This window comes from Schistocerca americana, chromosome 2, assembly GCF_021461395.2.
Source record: "Schistocerca americana isolate TAMUIC-IGC-003095 chromosome 2, iqSchAmer2.1, whole genome shotgun sequence".
In the NCBI taxonomy this organism is placed as follows: domain Eukaryota; kingdom Metazoa; phylum Arthropoda; class Insecta; order Orthoptera; family Acrididae; genus Schistocerca; species Schistocerca americana.
This window is the reverse complement of record NC_060120.1, coordinates 976,743,116-976,757,333: the sequence shown is the minus strand read 5'-3', so window position 1 is coordinate 976,757,333 and position 14,218 is coordinate 976,743,116. Positions and strand designations below refer to the sequence as shown.

The 14,218-nt window shown below is 44.8% G+C and overlaps 1 pseudogene; it reads left to right on the top strand.

Annotated features, from left to right (window-relative positions):
• The first annotated feature begins 225 nt into the window (after positions 1–225).
• LOC124597037 lies at positions 226–343 on the top strand (annotated as a pseudogene).
• The last annotated feature ends 13,875 nt before the right edge of the window (positions 344–14,218 follow it).

Here is a 14,218-nt window from a genome sequence, read left to right as displayed (position 1 = left end):
CTTGGCAGGAACGTAGCCACCGTACATGGTTTCTGGCAGCGAATGTAACGGAACTGTACGTTCGCAAGATGACCGGGTTCCGAATGGACTCTACTCGCATTACCGAGAGGGAAGACCATCTTCTTCGGTTCATGGTTCTGGCGCATCGCACTGCATCTGCAACAGCAATCTGAGCAACAGTTGGCACTACAGTAACACAAAAAACTATTGCAATCTGGTTACTTCGCCAACGGCCTTGCCGCAGTTGTAACACTGGTTCCCGTCAGATCACCGAAGTTAAACGCTGTCGGGTTGGGCTAGCACTTGGATGGGTGACCATCCGGTCTGCCGAGCGCTGTTGGTAAGCGGGGTGCACTCAGCCCTTGTGAGACAAACTGAGGAGCTACTTGACTGACAAGTAGCGGCTCCGGCCTCGGAACCTGACATACGGCCGGGAGAGGGCGTGCTGACCACATGCCTGTCCATATCCGCATCCAGTGACGCCTATGGGCTGAGGATGACACGGCGGCCGGTCGGAACCGTTGGGCCTTCATGGCCTATTCGGGAGGAGTTTTTTTTTCAAATCTGGTACTTCAGTGACAGCTCTGAGCTAGATATCCTGTACCGTGCATTCCACTGACCCCACACCACCGACCTTTGCGACTTTAGTGGTATCAAGCGAGAGATGATGATGATGATGTTTGGTTTGTGGGGCCCTCAGCTGCGCCGTTATTAGCGACCGTACAAATTTCCAACCTTCGCTCAGTCCAATCTCACCAGCTTCATGAATGGTGATAAAATGATGAGGACAACACAAACACTTAGTCATCTCGAGGCAGGTGAAAATCCCTGAACCCGCCGGGAATCGTACCCGGGACCCCGTGCTCGGGAAGCGAAAAGGCGACCGCGACGCCACGAGCTTCGGACTCAAGCGAGAGCTCATTGGAGAGCAGAGTGCTGATCTGTTGTATTCTCTCTCTCGGTGCCAGTAATGGCCGCGTGTTGGTTAGAAGGAGGGCAGTTGAGGGCCTGAAACCAACCTGGTTGGTTCAAATGGCTCTGAGCACTATGCGACTTAACTTCTGAGGTCATCAGTCGCCTAGAACTTAGAACTAATTAAACCTAACTAACCTAAGGACATCACACACATCCATGCCCGAGGCAGGGTTCGAACCTGCGAACGTAGCGGTCGCTCGGCTCCAGACTGTAGCGCCTAGAACCGCACGGCCACTCTGGCCGGCGAAACCAACCTGTCTGCGCACTAGACACACTGGACCTTCACTTAGAGTTATGGTCATATGACAGCAGGAGGACTCTACCGTTTATCTGCAAGAGCACTCTAGTGTTTATCCCACGGACTCTTACCACAAATTTGTACGTCAATCTGGTTATTCGATCTGTTGTGGTGCCTATAATGAACAGCATTCCAGAGAGTGTTTTCCAGCAGGATAATTCTCTCCCACTGACCACTGTTGTTATCCAACATGCTCTGCAGTGTCAGCACGATGCGTTGGCCTGCTCGACCACTAGACCTTTCTCCAATCGAGCACATATGGGACATCATCGGCGCGACAGTTCCAGCGTCATCCTCATCCAGAATTAACCGTCCCTGCATTGACCGATCAAGTCCAACAGGCATGGAACCCCATCCCACAAGCTGACATCCGGCATTTATACAATTCATGCACGTTTCATCCTTGCATTTAATTCTTGCTTAGTTTAACCTGTGATCTTGGAATATTGATCACCTAAATATATTACCTAGACAGTAATTTCATTACTGTACATTAATTACTTTTTGGTATTGCGATTTGTTTCAATCAGTTTACAATACAGCTGTGGGTCGACTGTATTCAGTTGGAAAGGCTCCTTTTGGCTGAACTGTGTTTAGTGAGAGTTTTTATTTGTTATTGGTTTTGGTTTTTATTTACTTATTTTTTGCTGCCCTTATCTACTGATGCAATGGAGTATACATGTGACTGGTGGTTTATTGTTGATTTTGTCTCTCTTGTATAGACTATCCAGCACCGAGCGAGATGACACTAAAGAATACAGCAAAATTCAAATTAGAAGGGATCCTACTCCTGATATTCAGGTACAGCATATTTTAAAAGCTACGAAATAAACGCAGAATAAAAAGAACCAATCCTTGAACTATTAAAATCCGTAATGAATGATCAAGATCAATCGAATTAAAGAGCAATACCAATAATACCAAATACAATAGAATTAAAACTGGGGTCCAGCTGCCGCTTTATCTCCAGGATACTGAAAATTTCTTCCATCGGCGCTGGCCTTTACTAACTCCCTTCACACGTAACATTCTTTTTATAATAATTTGGTCTTTGAGCAATTGATACAAGGTTTACCTGTCTTGTCATATACTTATGTTAAACAGTTTCTGGTTCTATGAATTTCACTGGATGCTTGCTCTCCTACTTTCCATACTTTTATTAAGTTTCTTTATATGCAAGCGCTCCTACTTTGTAAATAGACGTAATCAAGTTGTCAGTCTGCTGGTTACTACTCAAGACATATTCTGTGTTTTTTTTATGTGCTACTATTCATCAGTTCTTTATGGAAGGTACGTCGCATTTCTGATGCTTAACTATTCTATATTTGTTGTAACAAACCTGATATGTTTCTCTGTAGCTCAGCCGTTATATATTACTTTCTAAATGTTACGGCGAGAAATTTCAATCTCTACCTTTCTCCTCCGAGTGCAAAAACAGGAAGAAATGATTATTTTGGTTTTTCCCGCGCGCTATTAAGAGAGTGGAAAGGTAGAGAAATAGTGTGAAAACGGTTCGATAAATTCTCTGCCAGATACTGATGTGTGAATTGTAGATGTAACTAGAATTCTGATAGCACGCAGCTGTGACCTAAGAGCACAGCTTTTAAACGTCCGAGCGCACGGATTGTCACTCACTCCGAACCACTGCAGCCGCTCAATACCTGAGCTCGAAGTCCTTACAGTGGCGCCAAGAGGAGGTTTGTGGACTACTGCTTTGACACTGCTTTTTGAATTGTGTTGAAGTGCACAGTTTCTAACGTGAAGCTTATGACATAGGTCACTTTGCTTTGAACACTTTTATGTTGCGATTCACAAGTGCAGTGTAAATGAATGAAACGAATGAGCGTGTCATTAAAGAAGTAGAGGAGTACTGTTTCCTTACGAACACCACTGTTCTTCGTTATCTTCTTCAGATGTTAAAGCGAAACTTCGGCAGAGGATGCGCTATTCTTCAACGTGATTGGTGTTATTAAATTGTAAATCGAAAATCATTAACTTCATTTCGCAATAATTCTTCAATAGCTTATGTTTACTGATTTTGTAATTGAGGCATATATACAAGGTGTAATGGGTATAAGTGCGGATAATTTGTATGTGGTACCTTAATACAAAACACATCAGTGTGTAGGTTGTTTTTTTCTCTGTCTTCCCACAAAAACGTCACACAGTTTATGACCTGATGTTTTCTGCACAGCTGTAACTGTGGACTACGATTGCCAGTATAGACTAATCGTTTTGTATCCATGCGTCCACACTTCACCTCCTAACCTGCTTGCTCTTGCCCAAATATACTTGGAGGTACTGACAAATGTGAAAACGACTTCTAATAGCTGTAATTGTTAGCAAACGACGTAAATACTCATGTAATATTGTGCAGTACACCATCCTCACTCACCAATCGACATATCTGCACTTATACCCGTTACCAATGGTTGATTTGCTACGGTAATCACCGGTACTCTATACCGGTACCTCTTACGAAAAAATTCGGAACTAGAGATCTTGAATTTTGGTACGACAGAACGTTATTTTTTACCAGTATATATATTGTATTTCCAGATTTAAAACGCACAGAAAAACGTTCATATAACTTTTTAAGAAGTCTGAAGTTCAGAACCCCCCTCCCCAAAAAGGATCAGTTCCAGAACCATTTTTTTTCACTGCCCCCTACGCGCCGTATACTTGCAGAACATCAACGTGAGAGAAAGTTGGTAAATAACATTGAACGTATATGTGTGTGACGTGGACATATGTACTCACGTTACATACCTATTTTTGTGTTGAAAAAGATACTGTCTCGAACATATTTCATAACGCATTGGGGGACGTGTGCAACTCCCAACTCCTCTTTCCTCGTCTTCGACGTCCCACGAATAGGAGGGCTCCGGTTGTCACTCTATGTGCATCACGCTCGAGCATTAGGTGACTACAGTAAGGCGAAGCGAGTGACAAACAACGAGTGCCCACCAAGTTTAAAAGCTTTACCTTCAGAAGGTCATAACTGCGTACTATCAGAATAACCTCATAAATATTCGCGTCGCATGGGGATGATGTCTTGCAAGTGTACTTTTATCTTCTTAAAATATGAGGTCATATTGGTGATGTTTCCTAGTCAGAGAAACATACAGAGGGCAAACAAACAGGAATTTTCACTGAGCTTTCGCGCACCCTGTATCCAGACAGCGCAGCACGAAACGCCTTTAATGCCTATGCTGCCAGGAACAACTAGGAGCAGATTCCCCAGGCACCCAAAACAACAGAGGCCGGCCCGCGCTTCTAGTCTTCGAAACTGCTCACTCCTGTTGGCAGCTGTCAACTACCACTCATTTCCTCAGACACATGTCATTAGCGACCACGTCTCTTGAATGTAGGGGCCACAAGTGATGTAGGCCCGTAACTGACAACTCCTGGAGGCAAAGGTCGACGTGGATGGTGACGTCGTCGTAGTGGCAGCTCCTTAGTGAGTCCCTGATTGTGGAAATGCTTCCACAATCACTGCCTGCCCTGGGAAACTCAGTCAGAACCAGCTGCTGGAGTGCGACCCCAGTGTCGGGCTATATACTGCACAGGCGCCCAGACACTGCAGAAAAGGTCTGTGCGATGAGTGGCATCCGGCAGCACTTGCTTCCTGTTTGTCGTCAGAAGAGCTGTCTCCTACAAGGTCCATACCTGCACACCCAGTCTGTGTTGGGTGCTGGCTTAGTAGGCACAAGGCCTCTACAGAGCATGTCTGAAATTTAATTGTCTTATAGTTATATTCAGGGCGTTCAACGAGAGGAAAACGGTTTGTTTCATAAACAGATAATACTAGGATTTGACTAAAAATAAAAATTTTGAATGCAAAAAGTCATAACGACTATGAATATCCTGTTGAACAGAAACAGAAACAAGCTACAAAAATGTAAAATTGATACTCTTCAGCGTTGTGTAACAGATATAAATCTGAAACGATTCACAGTATTTCATCATATAATGCTAGACAATGATAAATGTGCGATTTAGAATAATCACAGACTATTATTCCTAGAAATGCATGAGAATTTTGTAATTCACGTAAGTCTACACCCCCAGATTTCAGGAGGGAGGGGGGGGGGGAAATTTCCACTCTTGCCCCCCACCCTAACCCCTTGCTAGTATCTACTGGAAACAAGAATACTTTTTTGTTTTATTTTTTGTTTCTAGAAAATGCTAACTAATACTATCGAACATTGTAGGTTTAAACGAAAGAAAGAGAGAATACCAGAAGATGAAAGATAACCAGCCCCGTATTATCTTTTGTGGACTGGCAAGACACCCAATCCACTAGGACGGGAGGCCGAAGGGCACGCGTTTAAGCTCACGCAGGATGGCGTGAGGTCTGGAACAGTTAAAGGAATAGAGACTAGCAAAAAAGGTACGTAGCTTCTGGAATACTTAACTTTAAACCATAATTGGTGAACATCGGTCTGACGGTACATGCATCACAAGATAAATAGCAATTGATAATCGCGCCTTGCTAGGTCGTAGCAAATGACGTACCTGAAGGCTATGCTAACTATCGTCTCGGCAAATGAGAGCGTAATTTGTCAGTGAACCATCGCTAGCAAAGTCGGCTGTACAACTGGGGCGAGTGCTAGGACGTCTCTCTAGACCTGCCGTGTGGCGGCGCTCGGTCTGCAATCACTGATAGTGGCGACACGCGGGTCCGACGTATACTAACGGACCGCGGCCGATTTAAAGGCTACCACCCAGCAAGTGTGGTGTCTGGCGGTGACACCACATTATCCATTCTTAATCTGTGTATAATCTGAAAAAGTAGCATCTACGGCTATTGATGAGCAATTAAATGTTATAAAGATGATTTTCACGTGTCATTGGCTGTCTGAAGTATGCTGTCATTAACAGTTTTACAAAGGTCATGCAGAAATTAAATTTCCTTATTTTTTTCTTTTGAAAAAGAAAATAGAGTTACCTGTAACACTTTATTGGTAACATATACAGCAATGGTTGCAGCATTTCGCTACGTAATCATCACAAAAACTGACACATTTGTCCTATCACGAGATCAACTTTTATATTTCTGTGTGGATGAAGTTTGCTGGCTGGGTATGGAACCAGCGTGTGTCAATTGTCTTCTGTTCTTCGTTATTAAGAAAACGCTAAATTGAGTACAGGAATTTCCTGGGGTGCAGGGGAAGATGGAAATCTCTGAGACCAAGAGAAGGATTGTATGCTGAATGATCAAAGACATCTCAACTCTCAGTTCCTTCAGAAAGTATGATAAAGGCTTTCACGTCTGGCTATCTGAGCTGGTGGTGAATATTCGGCGGAAACTGACTCATATATAACAGACTCGCGTCATTTATCGAGAAACTTGAAGGACTAACTTTGGTTCCTGAAGATGTTCTTGTGAGTTTCGAGAGTGTCTTTATCTTTACGATTCCACTCAACGAACTTCCCTGACCTGCTCTTTTCAGACATTGCATTATTTCTAGTGAGTTTGAGTAGAACGATGAATTTTGGGAGAAAGCTGATAGTGTTGCAAAGGGTAGCTCATTGGTTTCTGTGATTGCAATTTTTTATCTGGAAAAACTCCAATAAAACTGTGTGTGTGAATTCCTAAGGGACCAAACTGCTGAGGTCATCGGTCCCTAGACTTACACTCTACTTAAAATAACTTACGCTAAGAACAACACACACACTCATGCCCCAGGGAGGACTCGAACCTCCGGCGGGAGGGGCCGCGCAATCCGTGACATGACGCCTCTAACCGGGCGGCCACTACGCGCGGCAAAAATTCCAATAATTAGCTCTTGAAAAAGCAAATAAGAAATTATCACGATGATATCGTTTTGTGGACGATACATTCGGGGTTCGGTCACGTGGAAAAAAAGTAATACAAGAATTCTTTTTTTTTTATCTAAGCTTTGGAAGAATTCTAATGCTATCTAACTGATACAAATCCAAAACCTAGTTTACGGGGAAATGGAAAATGACAATGGAATAACCTTCTTGGATTCTTTAGTTACGAGAATTTATTCGGAAAATCACGCAGATGGTCAGATATTTGATTAAGAACGCCAACCAGCATCTAAGCATCTACAGAAAAAGAGGAATGTCATTACAAGCCTTTTCGACATAGCCAAAAAAATTTTCACGCCGGTAGACCTGGACGCTGAATTAAATTATATTAACAGCCTTAGGAGAGGCAGTCCTGACAAAACTCTACCATCTGGTGAGCAAAATGTATGAGACAAGCGAAATACCCTCAGACTTCAAGAAGAATATAATAATTCTAATCCCAAAGAAAGCAGGTGTTGAAAGATATGAAAATTACCGAACTATCAGCTTAATAAGTCACGGTTGCAAATACTAACGCGGATTCTTTACAGACAAATGGAAAAACTGGTAGAAGCTGACCTCGGGGAAGATCAGTTTGGATTCCGTAGAAATATTGGAACACGTGAGGCAATACTGACCCTACGACTTATCTTAGAAGCTAGATTTAGGAAAGGTAAACTTACGTTTCTAGCATTTGTAGACTTAGAGAAAGCTTTTGACAATGTTGACTGGAATACTCTCTTTCAAATTCTGAAGGTGGCAGGGGTAAAATTCAGGGAGCCAAAGGCTATTTACTATTTGTACAGAAACCAGATGGCAGTTATAAGAGTCGAGGGACATGAAAGGGAAGCAGTGGTTGGTAAGGGAGTGAGACAGGGTTGTAGCCTTTCCCCGATGTTATTCAATCTGTATATTGAGCAAGCAGTAAAGGAAACAAAACAAAAATTCGGAGTCGGTATTAAAAACCCATGGAGAAGAATTAAAAACTTTAAGGTTCGCCGATGACGTAATTCTGTCAAGGACAGCAAAGGACTTGGAAGAGCAGTTGAACGGAATAGATAGTGTCTTGAAAGGAGGATATAAGATGATCATCAACAAAAGCAAAACGAGGATAAAGGAATGTAGTCGAATTAAGTCGGGTGACGCTGAGGGAATTAGATTAGGAAATGAGACACTTAAAGTAGTAAAGGAGTTTGCTATTTGGGGAGCAAAATAACTGATGATGGTCGAAGTAGAGAGGATGTAAAATGTAGACTGGCAATGGCATGGAAAACGTTTCTGAAGAACAAAATTTTGTTAACATCGAGTATAGATTTAAGTTTCAGGAAGTCGTTTCCGAAAGTATTTGTATGGAGCGTAGCCATGTATGGAAGTGATACATGAACGATAAATAGTTTGGACGAGAAGGGAATAGAAGCTTTCTAAATGTGGTGCTACAGAAGAATGCTGAAGATTACATGGGTAGATCACATAACTATTGAGGAGGTATTGAATATAATTGGGGAGAAGAGGAGTTTGTTGCACAACTTGACTAGAAGAAGGGATCGGTTGGTAGGACATGTTCTGAGGCATCAAGGGATCACCAATTTAGTATTGGAGGGCAGAATGGAGAGTAAAACTCGTAGAGGGAGACCAAGAGATGAATACACTAAGCAGATTGAGAAGGATGTAGGTTGCAGTACATACTGGGAGATGACGCAGCTTGCACAGGGTAGAGTAACATGGAGAGCTGCATCAAACCAGTCTCAGGACTAAAGACCACAACAACAACAACAACAGCACAGGCATATGATCCCTGTAGCAACCGTTTGAGTTGGGACTGGTATAGAGCTGGACAAGAATGTCGTACAGGTTGGACTGGCGACGGAACATCAGAAAGATCTCGAAAAATGACTGACCAGAAAAATAAATAAATAGGTTTTTACGAGCAAATAACTGTAGCCCTAATGTCAATGGTAAAAAAAACAACGATGGAAGAACATAGTTTCTTTCGTCTTTATTAAAAATCTAACTGATCAGATTGGAAAGATTTTACAGAAAAAGTATACTATATCAGCTTTTGGAAAACTAGTAAAATATATCAAGTTCTTCAGTCTGTAAAGGATAATGGTCCTCCTCCCTTGTCATTCGTGGTATAGAAAATTCAGTGTATGTTTGGTAAGGTGCACATTGAAACTACCAAACGATGTGTAAATACGTGGCTGATGCAGCTTAATAGTATTTGATGTCCGTGGAAAATAGAACAGTCAGGTGTAGCAGAACATGCTCTTCAGTCAGGAAATCATGAAGTGAAGTTTTAGGAAACCAAATTTTTATTTGTAGTGCCGAATAGCTATACTATTTGTGGGTGTGTACAGAAGCCATCGAAATATATAAACATGATAATTTCAACAGAAAAGAAGAAGCCGTGAAACTTAACGATATATGGACAGTGGCTCTACAATTTCGATAAATAAGTTTTATCTTTAACAGGCAACAGCCGATAGTTAAGTTTTATCTCTATAAAGGAATACTTCTGTCTACAATGTGTAAACTTCGAGCATGCCCCTTCTCTGCAATACTCGCGTTGCTCTCTGACATCTGACCTATCAGAAGGCATCACTTATCTAAGCCAGCAGCACCTAGGAAGATGGAGAATTGCACGTTTGCCATCAGCTGAAGAAATTTATTTATTTTCTGGTTTCGGTCGAAGTGACTATCTCCACTGGAAAAAAAGCTGTACATTAGATGGATATGCAGTTCAACTTTCCATTGGATTAAAAGGAAACCACCAGAATCATAAAATGTTTACAGAACCATGTATAAGAGGCCACGATTTCGGAACCAGCAGAAAATTGACATCACTATGATTCGCAGTATTCAGGATAAGCTTGTTACAAAACTGGAGTAGGCAGTTCTGAGTGAATGGATTGGGCAAGTCTTGCACCTGGGTCTTCCACAGGCATATGATCTCTGTAGCAACCGTTTGAGTTGGGACTGGTATAGAGCTGGACAAGAATGTCGTAAAGGTTGGACTGGCGATGGAACATCAGGAAGATCTTGGATAGTGTGTTCCTCATTTCAGGGCAAGATGATAGTCTGCAAACAGATTTTCCATGCCATATCCACACACACTCCACATCCTTCCATCAACCAAGGAGTGCATCCCTTGCCACCCAATATCGACCAACACTAAAAATACTCAACCACATCCTTTGACAGGGCTTTGATTATCTACCAACATATCCAAGATCCTTCCCCCCCCCCCCCACCCCCCCACCCTCCTCCCCAACTAAAGCACATAAGGGTTAGACACAGTAAGCGACAATGAAATAAAATGGATAATAGAGTGACGCATATAAAGAAATATAAATAGTACATTTGCATAGTGACCGGTAATTGCAATGCAAGGCAATGAATCTGTCCTACAATGAAGAGCCAAAGAAACTGGTACACGTGCCTAACATCATGTAGGCCTCAACACTACGTGGTATGGACTAGACTAATGTCTGAAGTAGTGCTGGAGGGAACTGGCACCATGAACCCTGCAGGGCTGCTCATAAATCCGTAACAGTGCGAGGGGGTGGAGATCTCTTCTGAAGAGCACGTTGCAAGGCATCCATGATATGCTCAATAATCTGGGAAGTTGGTGGCCAGCGGAAGTGTTTAAACTCAGAAGAGTGTTCCTGCAGCCATTCTGTAGCAATTCTGGACGTGTGGGGTACCGTATTATTCTGCTGGAACTGCCCAATCCGTCGGAATGCACAATGGACGTGGATGCTTACGTACGTATCACTTGTCAGAGTCTTATCTGGACGTATCAGGGGACCCATATCACCCCATCTGCACACACCCCACACCATTACAGAGCCTCCACCAGCCTGAACAGTCCCCTGCTTACATGCAGGGTCCATGGATTCATGAGTTGTCTCCATACCTGTACATGTGCATCCGCTCGATGCAATTTGAAGTGAGACTTGTCCGACCAGGCAACATGTTTCCTGTCATCAGCAACCCAATGTCGGTGTTGATGGGCCCAGGCGAAGCGTAAAGCTTTGTGTCGTGTAGTCCTCAAGGGCACACGAGAGGGCCTTCGGCTCCGAAAGCCCAGTCGATGATGTATCGTTGAATGGTTCTCACTCTGACACTTGTTGATGGCCCAGCATTGAAATCTGTAGGAATTTGCGGGAGGGTTTCACTTCTGTCACGATGAACGATTCTCTTCAGTCGTCGTTGGTGCCGTTCTTGTACAGTCTTTTTCCGGCCGTAGCGATGTTGGAGATTTGATGTTTTACTGGATTCCTGACATTCACGGTACACTCGTGAGAGGGTTGTACAGGAAAATCCCCACTTCGTCGCTACCTCGGAGATCCTGTGTCCCATCGCCCGTGCGCCGTCTATAACACCACGTTCAAACTCAATTATATCTTGATAATCTGCCTTTGTAGCTGCAGTAACAGATCTAACAACTGCGACACACACACACACAAGGATGGGGCCCCTCCATGCCCGCACCAACGTGGTGACCAACACAAAAGTTCTACTGTCACCTCCGTATGCATGTTAGTTTTGAATCAAGGCGTCACAGGATGCAGGCTGTGATGTTATCCATGCGTCTGGGTAAGACTACTCATTAACATGGTCCATCAGGAGATAGAAGTGGTCGAAAGCGATCGAAGGGTAGCGGTTGTAAGAGCAGAGGAAAAAAAAGTGCCAAGGCCAGCGCCAAGGGAAAAAAACCTCTGCGACAGTAGGACGGGTAGTAAGGGCAGTAGCGGCTTGCTATCTGCGACAGTGCATGCAAGGTGTGGTTGTGTTAGTTCGAGGTATCGTGCATCGTTACCTTTGTCGTTGTTGGAGCTTGTTGCGGCGCTTGCTGCAGTTGCTGCGTCCCTGCAACAGTTCAAGGTCGTTGTGGATTAGTGGGCGATCGGTCATAGATCGGCTCACGGACTGTGTAGGGGGGTGTGTGTGGCTGGTTTGCGTGCTGTGTACAGTACGGTTTCCCTGCGGTTGCCTGTTTTTCGGCTAGTCGCACATCTGGGTTTCCAGTAATAACTGTGTTGCAGGGGCTCGCCAGTACTGTCGTGTTAGCGTTCTATAGACCATAGATGTTCAGTTCCTAGCCAGTAATGTCTTTGGTCTGTTATGCTTCCATCTATGGTTGTGGTCGTAGTTACCCAGAGAAAGGATAAACGGGTTGCGCGAGTGTCTCGTGTTATTGTACAGTCGTGTGGAGAGTTTTTGGAATACCTGCAAGATAGTATCTAGCCGGTATTCCCGGTGAAGATCCGCGATGCGTGTGTAGCGCGGAGCGTTGCTTATGATTTTGAGTACTTTGTTCTGTATGAGCTGCAGACGGCGCAGGCGAGTTGGCGCAGCGTATCCCCAGACAGGGGCTGCGTACGTCATCAGGGGTCTAATAAGTGTCATGTACATGGACCTAGACACCCTCCTGTTTAGTGTGCTACGCCTGTTAAGCATAGGGTAGAGTTGTTTGAGCCTCGCGTTAGCTTTGTTGGTCACGTGTTGAATGTGGTCCCCCCAGAGTAGTTTCCTGTCCAGCCAGACACCGAGGTATTTGACCTTCTCGCGGAAACGTATTGGGCGTGTGTGTAGTGTTATTGGGTTGCAGTGCTGATGTTTGCGCAGTTGCTTCGGTCTTCTAGTGAACAGAACGGCCTCGCACTTGTCGACGTTTACTCTAACACGCCATTTCACCAGCCAAGGCTCCGCCGTTCTGAGTGCGGTCTGTAGTCGTGAGTTAATGTTAGACGGCTTCCAATCTTGCGCAAGGATGGCAGTGTCATCCGCGTAGATTGCTACCGTCGTGTTATGTGTAGCTGGGAGGTCGTTGATGTAGAGGTTAAACAGTAAGGGCCCTAGGATACTTCCTTGGGGTACTCCTGCCTGTATACCAAGTCGTGTCGATTGTTTGCCCTGCACGTCAGTGTTGAAACTCCTGTCCGTGAGATATGAGTGTATGAGACGTACGAGCCCGTCGGGGAACCCTGCGTCACTGAGTTTGCGTATTAGGCCGTTGTGCCATAGACGATCGAAAGCCTTTTCGATGTCCAGGAACACCGCCCCAGTTGCCTTGCTTGTGTTGTATCCGTGTGTTATGTATTCAACGACGCGGAGGAGTTGTTGTGTTGTTGAGTGGTGATTCCTGAAACCGAATTGCTCCGGTCTCAGGGTGTCTTTTGTGATGCAGTGCCTGGTGAGTCGTTTTAATATTACCTTCTCAACGATCTTGCTGAGCGCGCTCAGCAGACTGATGGGTCGGTAATTTTGTGGGAGGGAGTGGTCTTTCCCCGGCTTCCTGAACATCAGGACCTTGGCCGTCTTCCAAAAGGCGGGGAAGTGTTGGTGTTTGAGTATGGCATTCGTAATGTGTGCTAGGTAGTCTACAGCTTTGTCCGTGAACTCCTGGAGGACACGGTTTTGAATGCCATCGTGACCAGGGGCCTTCCTAGCTGTGGTGTGCATGATGGCCCATTTGATTTCTGCTGTACTAGCTTGTCGGATGTTGTTGCGCGCTGGTTGGGCCAAGATGCGTGTGACCTCCTGGTCCGTATCAAGTGTGAATGCTGGGTCTGAGGGATCCAGGTTCGGTGTGAATGACGCTGCGAGTGTGAGGGCCATCAGTTCCGCTTTTTCTTCCGCCGAATATGCTGGTCCGTCTGGCCCTTGTAACGTGGGGGTGTACAGTTTCTCCCTGGTGAAGTGTCGGGCTAGCTGCCACACGCCAGGCCGCGTGGTGTCTAGCCCTTCGAGTTTCTGGTCCCACTGTTGTGTCTTGAATGTTTGTATTTTTTCCCGGATTATACCCTGGAGCCTGTTAATGTGCCGTTTGAAGTGCTGGCGCCTGGTACGCTGCCAGTGTCTCCTGAGGCGGTTCCTCATTGAGATTAGGCCCAGGATTTCCTGGGGCAGGGCAGCACTGTGTTGTTGTGGCGTGCGGATTGGTATGGTGTTGGCTATTGCGTCCTGGACGGCGCCGGTGAGGGTTTCGACTGCCTCGTCAATTTGGGCTGTCTCGTTAATCGCGTGGGTTGGTGGGATGCGACTGTCAAGCGCTTCCTTGAACTGGGTCCAATTCGCGCGCCTGTAGTCTAACATCCTGCGTTGTTCCATGTTCTGCAG